The sequence below is a fragment of the Emydura macquarii genome, unplaced genomic scaffold, assembly GCF_026122565.2.
Source record: "Emydura macquarii macquarii isolate MOO-44397 ecotype Brisbane River unplaced genomic scaffold, CSIRO-AGI_Emac_v2 contig_2199, whole genome shotgun sequence".
NCBI classification, from domain to species: Eukaryota; Metazoa; Chordata; order Testudines; family Chelidae; genus Emydura; species Emydura macquarii.
Window position 1 is genome coordinate 2,343,334 of NW_027132336.1, and position 12,169 is coordinate 2,355,502.

The following is a 12,169-nucleotide window of genomic DNA, read 5'->3' on the forward strand; positions in this document are numbered from 1 at the left end:
CCATTTCACCCCTATCCTCCATCATAAATGGCATCATAATCCGCCTCCAAAGCTAAATTAAAATGGTCTTCTGGGTTTCAAATGTCTCTGTAGAGATGTTCCATCAAACTCAATTCCTCTTTAGTGAGGGTCTCTTTTCTGTTGTTACCTTCCCCCTCCCCTCAGCATCCAGAGCTGGAGAGTAACTATTTTTGTTGCTCCATGTATCTGAAATTTCTCCCAATGTATGTTGTTTTAACATGTTCTGTTTCACTTTCTCATACTTTGACACTCTGAACCTCAAAAACTCAAAGTAGCATCCTAGAACCCCCATATTCACCATCATATAATTATGATACATTTTGTAAAAAGTATACCATCTCACCTATCATTTTAAAATTTTTGATCTGTTGAACAGTAATATTCTGTTAGATTGTATGTGCTATCATTGTATGTGAAGTTATGAAGTATTGCTATTTGTGTTACTGAACCATGTTAGGAGGCTGGGAACACCTACAATCAGTCTTTCAGTTACAACAAAGGAGTAGCTATCAATAGCTAGATAGGCAATTAACGGCTGATCAACACCCAACCCACTATCCTAGAGACTTCTCCAAGGAGGATGGCTTGAATGATGGGGACTGCCTAACACCTCCTCTCTCCCCCCCGCCCCTATCACAGCAAGGATCTTTCCAGCAAGCTGGAAGAAAGTATAAAAGCAAGACAGTGACATCATCACTTGGCCTCTCCTCCCTCCCCCCAACATCTGGAAGAACATATGAAAGAAAAAGGCCTTGTCTACCCTGAAACATAATATATTTTGATTTACAGCCACTGCAAGAATTACTGCAGTAGCTCAAGTCCACACTAGCCTCCTTGGATTGGTGGAATGTGTCCTCACCAGGAGCACTTCCCACTAACCTAAGAGGGCCAGTGTGCGGAGCTGAGACCGGTTTCTCAGCTCCATGCTGGGAGCCCCCAGGCTGGCTCCTGGTGGGCTATCCCCCCCCTTCCCGTTCCCCACCAGGAGCGAGCCCCAGGCTTCTCCCATCCCCGTTCCCCACCAGGAGCCAGGGGAAGCCTCCAGGGGCTTCCCACCTCCCCATTTCTAGGGGAAAATGGCCAGGCACTTCTCGCCCCTAGGGAGTGGAGTCCAGCTGCCCTAGCTTCTCACCCCCCGCACCCGCCTGTTCCCCGCGGGGAGCTGGCAGCCTTGTCAATTTCATAGCTCAGCCACCCAGGCTTCTTCCATCCCAGCTTGCAGCTGAGACCAGGGAGCAAGGATCTAGCTGCCCAGGATTGTAGCAGCGGCCCAGGCTTGGGCTTTGTCGTCAATTTCACCGCTTCAGTGGACGACTGAACCACCACTGATGTAAGGGGACACGCTAACTAAGCTGACAAAACCCCTACACCTCTCATCGAGATGGTTTTATTTTGTCAAAAAAACAGGGCAGTTTTGTCAGTGGGGGAGAGCAGAGCGGGGGTGGGGGATGTTATTGCATTGTGTCCATCAGCATTTTTTTGTCAACAAAAGCTGACTTTTGTCAACAAAACTCTCTAACGTAGACCAGCCCAAAAACTCTGAACTGGGGAAGTGTGGTTCCAGGCTAAAGGAAAGGTAGTCCCAGTCTGTGTATTGAGGAACAGAAACCTGCTTGTACCAACACCGCTTGATTCAAATCCTGCTTAGGTTGTAGAACTTAGACCGCCAATTAATTTTTTTCTTAAGTAACCAACTTTGATCTCTATGCTTGCTACTTAAAATCTATCCTTCTGTAGTTACTAAATGTTTTATATTTTACCTAAAAGTGTGTTTTGGTTGAAGTGCTTGGGAAACCTCAGCTCAGTTTACAAAGGCTAATGTGTGTCCATGCCACACTGAGGGAGTGGCAAACTTAATGAACTTACACTGGTCAGGCTTCTGACCAGTGCAAGATAGTACAGTTCTGGAATGCAAGACTGGAGGAGCTGGGAGAAACTGGCTAGACCCTCCCTATGATGGTTCATGAGTGGCTGAGAGATCATTCATGTAAAAGAGTTAGATGTGTACCTGCCTGTGAATATCTGTGTAAGTGCAGTGCCTATCAGAGTTTTGTAATTTGACATCAGCATCACAGTGTCAGAAGTAGCCCAGATTGGTTCCTTTGGATGGCTCCGTGGTCCCACAATCCAGGTTGCACCCCGGGAACTCTGTCACAATACTTAACTATCCATTATTTCATCTGCTGTGATGAGGAAGAATGCAAGTTTACAAGAATATTTATTGTATGCTATGTTATTGTAGGTTCATTGGTCCCAGGATATTATAGAGATTTTATTGGCCCAACTTCTCTTGGTAAGAGACATAAGCTTTCAAGCTTACACAGAGCCTAGGAAACATACTCAGACTGTCACAGCTAAATAGAAGGTGAAACAGATTGTTTAGCATAAATAATTAACATATTTAAAGGGACCATTCCAGTTAATACCTCTCCAGACACAGAGGGGAAAAGCAAAAAAAAAAAGAAGCCAAGCTGGGTGGGTTTAGTGGGTTATAAGTTGTTGTTGTAAAAAGCCACAAACCCAGTGTCTCTATTCAGTCCATGATATTTAGGGTCTAGCAAAGATATGAATTTAAGCTCCCAGGCTTGTCTTTTGAAGGTGCTATACAAGTTTCCTTTGAGGATGATAACTGAGGTGTCAGATATACAGTGATCACTTTGTGAAGTGTTCACCCACAGGTGATAGGGTGTTTGTGTCTTTTATAATTTTTCTGTGTGACATATCCCAGACTTGAAAAAGAGCTCTATGTAAGCTCAAAAGCTTGTCTCTCTCACCAAGAAAAGTTGCTCCAATAAAATATGTTACCTCACCCACTCACCCACCTTGTGTCTCAAGAATATTTATTAGCATCTGCATGGATTTTAAAATGCAGCTTTTTATTACTTTTCCTTCACGTTTTTTCTTTTCTGCCTTTTTGAGAGTCTCTGCTCCCAATTCTAAAATATTTTTTGTTTTTTCCTACGTGTTTTATTTTGCTATATTTGAAAGTCACATTAAGAAAAAATAATTCCACATTCTTATAATTAGATGTTCACAGCTGACAGTACAAAGTAGGAGGAAAACAGACAGAATACCATGAAGTTATATCGCTGTTATATAAGATGATGTGAAGGAACGTGAAAGGAAACAAGAAGGGTTTCTACAGGTATGTTACCAAAAAGAGGAAGATTAGAGAAAGTGTGGGCCCCTTACAGAATGGGGGAGGCAACCTAGTAACAGAGGATGTGGAGAAAGCTGAGGTACTCAATGCCTTTTTTGCCTCTGTCTTCACAAACAAGGTCAGCTCCCAGACTACTGCACTGGGCGGCACAGAATGGGAAGGAGGTGAACATCCCGCAGAGCTGAAGGAACAGGTCCAAAACTACTTAGAAAGATTGGACATACACAAGTCCATGGGGCCAGATGCAATACACCCGATGGTGCTGAAGGAGTTGGCTGATGTGATTTCAGAGCCATTGGCTATTATCTTTGAAAGCTCGTGGCAATTGGGGAGGTCCCTGATGACTGGAAAAAAGCAAATATAGTGCCTATCTTCAAGAAAGGGAGGAAAGAGGATCCAGGGAACTACAGACCGGTCAGCCAAACCTCAATCCCTGGAAAAATCATGGAGCAGATCCTCAAGGAATCCATTTTAAGACACTTGGAAGAGAGGAAGGTGATCAGGAACAGTCAACATGGATTCACCAAGGGAAAGTCATGCCTGACCAACCTGATTGCTTTCTATGAAGAGGTGACGGGCTCTGTGGATGTGGGGAAAGCGGTGCACGTGATATACCTTGACTTTAGCAAAGCTTTTGATACCGTCTCTCACAGTGTTCTTATCAGCAAGTTAAAGAAGTATTGGTTGGATGAATGGACTATAAAATGGATAGAGAACTGGCTAGAGCATAGGGCTCAATGAGTAGTGATCAATGGCTCCATGTCTAACTGGCAGCCGGTCACAAGCAGAGTACCCCAGGGGTTGGTCCTGGGGCCGGTTTTGTTCAACATCTTCCTTAATGATCTGGAGGATGGGGGAGATTGCACCCTCAGCAAGTTTGCAGATGACGCTAAGCTGGGGGGAGTGGTAGATATGCTGGAAGGCAGGGATAGGATACAGAAGGACCTAAACAAACTGGAGGATTGGGCCAAAAGAAATCTGATGAGGTTCAACAAGGACAAGTGCAGAGTCCTGCACTTAGGACGGAAGAATCCCATGCACAGCTACAGACTGGGGACCGATGAGCTAGGCAGCAGTTCTGCAGAAAAGGACCTGGGGGTAACAGTGGATAAGAAGCTGGATATGAGTCAGCAGTGTGCCCTGGTTGCCAAGAAGGCTAATAGCATATTGGGCTGCATTAGTAAGAGCATTGCCAACAGATCGCGGGAAGTGATTATTCCCCTCTATTCGGCATTGGTGAGGCTGCATTTGGAGTACTGTGTCCAGTTTTGGGCCCCCCACTACAAAAAGGATGTGGAGAAGTTGGAGAGAGTCTAGCGGAGGGCAACAAAAATGATTAGGGGGCTGGAGCACAAGACTTATGAGGAGAGACTGAGGGAACTAGGCTTATTTAGTCTGCAGAAGAGAAGAATGAGGGGGGATTTGATAGCAGCCTTTAACTACCTGAAAGGGGGTTCCAGGGAGGATGGAGCTAGGCTGTTCTCAGTGATGGCAGATGACAGAGCAAGGAGCAACGGTCTCAAGTTGCAGTGGGGGAGGTCTAGGTTGGACATTAGGAAAAAGTTTTTCACTGGGAGGGTGGTGAAGCAGCGGAATGGGCTACCTAGGGAGGTGGTGGAATCTCCATCTTTAGAGGTTTTTAATCTACGGCTTGACAAAACCCTCGCTGGGATTATTTAGCTGAGGTTAGTCCTGCTTTGAGTAGGGAGTTGGACTAGATGACTCCTGAGGTCCCTTCCAACTCTATGATTCTATGATGTATTTTTGACATCTTCACTGAAGAAAATGAGTATCTGTTTATTTACGCACAGGTATTCAATACTATTCTTTAACAATATGGTGACTTTGCATTGCTCATTGGCGTATATTTACTAGAGAAGCCATCTGGAAGTCTTCTGGAAGACTGACTGCCAAGATCCAGTGTACTTTGCAGGAAGCTGGACCCAAGTTCTGAAGAAAGCCCTTCTTGTTTCTGGGGCATTTCAGGAAAGCTTTAAATAAGGAGATTTTTAACTCACTATGAAAACATATGATGCAGTATTCTGTGTTTTTATATTAAATTATTTTTGTTCTACCCCTACATTTTCAATTTTCAGTGTATTGACAATGAATAACTATGCTGTAAAAGCTGTCATGAAGAAGTTGAAGAGTAGACTCTTGAGGTTCTATTGATGTCTAAGTTTAAAACTAAAAACTGCTTGGGTTACAGGGTCAGTAAATGACAGACATAGAATGAAAGGGAGGATGGAAAAAAAAAAAAAAACCACACCGAATCATGTAGGAGTACAGAACAGGAAATTAGCACCCAGTCAAAATTTGATGTAAGGCTTTCTCACACTTGTACAAAAATAAATATCTAGCATGTGGTTAGAATACAGCCATAGCATAAAGAAAATGAGATATATGGCCTCATCTATACCAACAATAAAACAATGCTACAGACCTGCTTATAAAAATGTGGAAACTAGTTGAAATTAACCATTTGCCTGGCCAATCTGGACAACGCATAAGTTTTTTGAAACTGCATTTTAAAAAGTATTCCCTAAACAAAGGGTCTCTTTCATGCACTGTAGAGCTGAGATAGAGATGCCTTGGGGAGAGAAAGGGAACTAGACACTCATAAAGAAAGACTACTACTTGCATTGCTCTGCAAAATATATAAATTTCCCAGTAAGTAATTGCTGAAGTCTCCTTCCCTGCCTTCTTTTCCCAGAGATTTAGTCTGTACAACTGGGCCTGCTCTCTGGAAGAGGGAATTAAGTTGGAAGACTGTATCTCACACACAAAAAATTACAGGAACAGGTATCTTCAGCAAACTACAGCCAAAGACTTTTAGTGAGAATCTACTTAGGAAAAAGCATCTATGGGTTAAACAGAAAATAGCTATTACAATTAGAATTTGCCAATCAGCTAGGCTGAGGGAAGTCACAGCTTTTGTTTACGTAAAGGGCTGTGTTTCTGATATGTTTTGTACTAGTAATTGAAAAATTTTAACAAGCATCTAGTCAGTCAATAGTTAGAGGAAAGATTAGGGAGGATTTAACAGTACTGATTAACCAGCATAAAAATTAGTAAGGGTGAATAAAACTTTTTCAAAGGAGCATACTGCCATCTGGCTAAAGAATATATTGAATCGTACATCTATGCTAGCTGAACTCTGCCTTTTAGTACAGAGTGCCTATGAAGTCTAGTACAATTTACTAATTAAATCGTGGTATAAGACATGCTCCCTACCAGAAACATATCATCACTGGATCATTGAAGCAGAATCAGAAGAGGAGATAGATGTCCGAACCCTGGGTTAGTGCGATTTGTGTGTGGACAGAAGGCAGGGGATAAGCGTGAACCTGAGTTCTGAACTTGACCTTACACTAGAGCGTAGACATACCCTGTGTCTTTCTTATCTGTAGATGGTGGGACGCTGGCAGTTTGCACTTCCCACCTAATTTTTAAAACCCTCTGACTTTTTATAGGATATGAGATAAAGAAACTTGTTTCTGGAGGAAAAATTACCTTTTCATGATTAATTTTACTGTCTTGTTTTGCCATTTTCATTTAACTTCATTTCTTACAGATTTTTTAATGCTATCTTTAGGTCACATGACTGATAAACATATTTGTTATAGCAAGTGTTTTCTATATAGAACTGGATAGTCACACAATCCATCTGTACTCACAATTTTTAAGAAATGAAACAGTAATAAGGAGAACACTAATCCTGTCATCATCTTATCAATCACCCGTTTTTGTATGTACTTCTATTAGTTTGAGGGGGTTTTTCTTCTAGGCATTGGGATGCTTACAGACGTGAAGACGCTGAGGATAACTAGATACAGCTCAACACTCAATCATATGAAATTCCTAAATACAGGTCACTCACAGGTTAAAAAACAATTAGATTTCACACACACTTTGCCAGCAGATCAAGGGAAGTCATTATTCCCCTCTATTTGCCATCGACATCCTTATTTGGAGTACTGTGTCCAGTTTTGAGCCACCTACTATAGCTAGGATGTGGACAAATTGGAGAGAGTCCAGCGGAGGGCAACAAAAATGATTAGGGGGCTGGAGCACATTATTTATGAGGAAAGACTGAGGGAACTGAGCTTGTTTAGTCTGCAGAAGAGAAGAGTGAGGGTGGCTTGATAGCAGCCTTCAACTACCTGAAGGGGGGTTCCAGAGAGAATGGAGCTAGGCTGCTGTCAGTGGTGGCACATGACTGAACAAGGAGCAATGGTTTTAAGTTGCAGTGGGGGAGGTCTAAGTTGGATATTAGGAAAAACCTTTTTCACTAAGATGGTGGTAAAGCACTGGAATGGGTTACGTAGGAAGGTGGTAGAACTTCCATCCTTAGAGGTCTTTAAGGCCCGTTTGATAAAGCTCTGGCTAGGATGATTTAGTTGGGGTAGGTCCTGCTTTGGGCAGAGGGTTGGACTAGATGACCTCTGAGGCCCCTTCCAACCCTAATATTCTATGATTCTATCCACCAAACTCAAGTTCAAATACAAAAATTACTGATGTATAATGGTTTCAATAGAAACTACCAAATTTCCTCCTCCCCCAACCACCAACATTCATCTCACAGCTGAAACAAATTATACCATCCCTTGGCTTACAGCTCTCCTAGCAGCCTGTTGGTCCCTTGGAGATGTATTTCTCCAAAGTAGGCCACATTTTGGAGTGAAATACAGTTTTATCTCAATGGAATGTTAACTTTGAAACCCCACTGTGACAATTTAAATGTCACATTGGTAACAATTTCACTTCTGATCAATGCACACAACAAAAAGAGGACAAATATAGTAAAATAATTTAGAATTTTTAAGGCTGGAAAGGACAATTGTAATAGTCTAGTTTGACCCCTGCACAACAGAGGTCACTGATTTCAATAAATTCAATCTGTGGTTGAACTAGAGGCTAAGATTACTGCGAGTTGTCATGAATAGGTGTCAGGGGATTGCAACCTTCCTATTCTTCCTATGTAACTAAATGGGACAGGTGTCCTGGCTAGAAGTTCTCATATGGAAAAAGTGCAGCTCCTTGCCAGAGGATGTTGTGAAAGCTATGCACTTCAAAAAAGAACTAGGCAAGTTCATGGAGAATAGGTCCATCAACAGCTATTAGACTAAGGCTAGGCAGGGATTGCTGTTTGCCAAAGACTCAGAATGGCAGACCTGATAGATCACTTATGATTACCAGTTCTATTCATTCCCTCTCAAGCACCTGGCATTAGCCACTGGCAGAAGACAGGATACTGGGCTAGATAGACCAGTATGTCTGTTCTTATGTATAAATTAATTTCAGATCCCACAGGCTTTGGGTTTTGTTTTGTTTTTTGATTTGGTTTTTTTGGGGGGAAGGGTTGAGGGATGGTTTTGTTTTGTTTTGTTTCTTGGTTGGTTAGTTTGTGGGGAGGGTTGGTATTTTGTTTTTTGAGATAGTAGCATCTTAAATCAGATCATAGTACTACAATTCCAAAAATTATGTTCAATTGTACTGCATGAAAAACAGCAATTGAACTGCTACTAATTCCACTTTATAAACAGCAGGGGGTAACAATCTCAGTTAGGGAGCAAACAGAACTGTAGAAGAAATGAAAAAGAAAATTATACAACAGAAAAAATGAGAATAAGAACCACATGGCTTTGCTATCACAGCCTTTGCATCTAAAATATCTGCCTTTAAGATATTTCAACAAACGTCAGCTACTCATATGAAAATGTATGGATGTTATATAAAGTAAATTAAAAATGTTTGCGTATAACTTCCATCCCATTCTGAACTTGAACACCTAAGTCTTTTTTGCTTTCAAGGCAGATACTACCCAAAACCACCTCCATGTTAGAGTAGTTACATTTTCAGTTATAATGAAGACAAAAAAGCAAAATTGCTAAAAATACAGTACTATGCATCAACCAAAGATACATTAACCAAATACAGCATTGATGACCTGTTTAATAATGTCAGCATTTTTTGCTAGAAGACTAATAATCAAGTGTGTTCAGATTTCATATGTACTGTTACCCCTTTTGACCAGCAATTAGCCAAAAATTTGAATTCTAGTAGGTTATTCCAGTTATGAGAACATGAGAACCGTTATGAGAACTTGGTAATGATCATATATTGCTTTGATGCAGTTATGTTTATTTTCAAATAATGTACAAAATTCCTGTGTCTATGAATATGGGGGGAAATCAAACAGCAGAGAAAAAAAGTTACTAACCTTTTGTAACTTGTTCTTCAAGATATGTTGCTCATGTCCATTCCATGTTAGGTGTGTATGTGCTACATACATGGTTGCCAGAGATTTTTACCTTAGTGGTACCCATAGGCCAGCTCTAGCACCCTCTGGAGCCATGTGCTTATGTGCTGGTATAAGGGGCACCACTGGCCCCATGCCCTCTCACTTCCGTCTTGCCAGTAACTCCGACAGCAGGGTGGGTCATGGAATGGACATGAGCAACACATCTTGAAGAACAATTACAATAGGTTAATAACCCTTTTTTCTTCAAGTGTTTGCTCATGTCCGTTCTATGTTAGACTGACTCTCAAGCAATACCTCCAGATATGGGCTCAGAATTCATAGCCGTGCTGATTGCAACATTGCTGTCCCAAAACCGGCACTATCCTGGGCCTGCTGGATGATAGCATTATGGGACACAAAGGTATGGACCGATGACCATGTCACAGCTCTGCAGATGTCCTGGATTGGTACCTGAGTGAGGAACTCTGTTGATGAAGCTTGGGCTCTCGTGGTATGGGCTGTCATGATGGCTGGAGGCATGATGTTTGCAAGCCTTAATACAGGCAGTTATCCAGGACGAGATTCTTTGGGATGACATCGGTAGCCCCTTCATCCTTTTGGCTATTGCTAGAAAAAGCTGCATGGACTTCATTAAAGGGACTAAGCCCTTCCATGTAAAAGGCAAGGGCCCGCCTAACATCTAATGTATGGACCCATTGCTCTTCAGTGGACTTGTGAGGTTTTGGGAAGAAAACTGGCAGGAAGATGTCTTGGTTGATATGAAACTGCAACACCACTTTTAGCAAGAAAGCCAGACAGGGTCACAATTGGACCTTGTTCTTGAAGAATACCATGAAGGGTGGTTCTGGCATAAAAAGGGATCTGATCTCAGAGACTCTTCTGGCTAATATAATCGCAACCAGGAAGGCGCTCTTCCAAGAGAAAAGGAACAGGGAACATGAGGTTAACTACTTGAAGGAAGGTCCTTTGAGCCTGGACAGGACCAGATTCAAGTCCCATGGTGAGGTAAGCTCTCAGATTTGAGGTTAGAGTCTTTCCAGCCCTTTGAGGAACCAGACCATCATCTCATGAGAAAACACTGACCTGCAATTCACTGGTAAGTGGAAGGTTGAGATGGTTGCCAAGTGAAACTTTACAGATGAGGTCACCAGAACCTTGACGCTTCAGGTGGAACAGGTAGTGCCACATGGCCTGCAGTGAGGAATAGGATGGGGAGAGATTCTGTTGAGAGGCCCAGCAAGTGAAACGCTTCCACTTAACCAGGTAGGTTGCTCTGGTGGAAGGCGTTCTGCTGCCTAGCAAGGCCTGCTGAACTTGTTCCAAGCATGCCTGCTCCTCAGGGTTCAACCAGCAACCATGACGTCAAGTGCAGGGAGGCGTGATTTGAGTGTAATAACCTGCCGTGGTCCTGTGAAATCAAATCCGGGTGGAGTGGGAGCGTGAAAGACTCTGCCACCAAAAGGTCCAGCAATGTGCTGAACCAATGCTGGTGAGGCCATGCTGGTGCTATGAGGATGACCTTTGTCTTGTCCTGTCTGATTTTTTAGGAGAACTCTGAATCAGAGGGATCAGAGGAAAAGCATACAGAAGATGACCTGTCCATGAGAGTAGGAAGGCATCTGAGAGGGAGCCCAAACTGCGTCCACTCTGTGAGCAGAATTGATAGTACTTCCTGTTCTGCCTGCTGGCAAATAGGTCCACCTGGAGAGACCCCCACCTCTGGAAGATGATGCTGATGACCTCCAGGTGGAGAAACCACCTGTGGTGAGAGGAGAATGCCCTGCTGAGGTGATCCACCAGCAAGTTTTGGGCTCCCAGGAGTATGTCATTTCGAGGTGAATGCTGTGCTCCATCCAGAAATCCCAAAGACACAGGGCCTTGTGGCACAGCGTTGAAGAGTAAGCCTCTCCCTGCTTGTTGATGTAAAACATAGAAGCAGTGTTGTCTGTCAGAACCTGTATCACTTTGTCCGAGATTCTGGGAAGGAACACCTGGCAGGCCAAGCTTACTGCCCTGAGTTCTCAGAAATTTACGTGTATACAGAGTTCCTTCGGGACTAGAAGCCCTGATTTTTGAGGCTGCTCAGGTGGGCTCCTCTCCCTAGGTCTGATGTGCCCAGGATCAAGGTCACCAATAGGGGCAGGGGGGCACCAGAGTGTGCCCCCTTCATTATCAAACTGGGGTCTTTCCACCTGGTCAGAGAAACAAGGACCGGAGGCAGGACTGTGAGCACCAAGTCTAAGTGATGTCTGCTTGGAAACTAAACTAATGTCAGCCACCTCTGGAGAGGCCTGAGGCACAAACTTGCATACTGCACTATGTAGGTACATGCCGCCATGTGACGCAACAGTTTGAGATAGACCCGGGTCTATCTGTGAGGTGAGCTGTGAATATGAGGTCTGACATAGTCCAGAATCGAGCTTCCAGTAGAAAAGCTCTGGCTTGGGTCGAGTCAAGCACTGCCCCAATGAATTTTATCCTCTGAACTGGGACCAGAGTTGACTTTTGCTTGTTATCAGAAGGCTCAGCGCCTGAAAGTTGACGTGAACTATACTGATGCTGTGTCACACCTGTGCATGCGACTGACCCTTGATCAGTCAGTTGTCGAGGTGAGGGTAGACTTGCACACCTTGACACCTGAGGAAGGCTGCCCCAACCACCATACATTTTGTGAAACCCTTGGTATTGCCATCAAGCGGAAGGGAAGAGCAGTGAATTGGAAG

General features: G+C 43.3%; 1 protein-coding gene across 2 annotated transcripts in view; it reads right to left on the reverse strand.

The window, feature by feature from the left end:
- Window positions 1–12,169, reverse strand: part of RGS12 (regulator of G protein signaling 12) — a 124,897-nt gene that overhangs the window by 93,766 nt on the left and 18,962 nt on the right. The window lies entirely within an intron of this gene.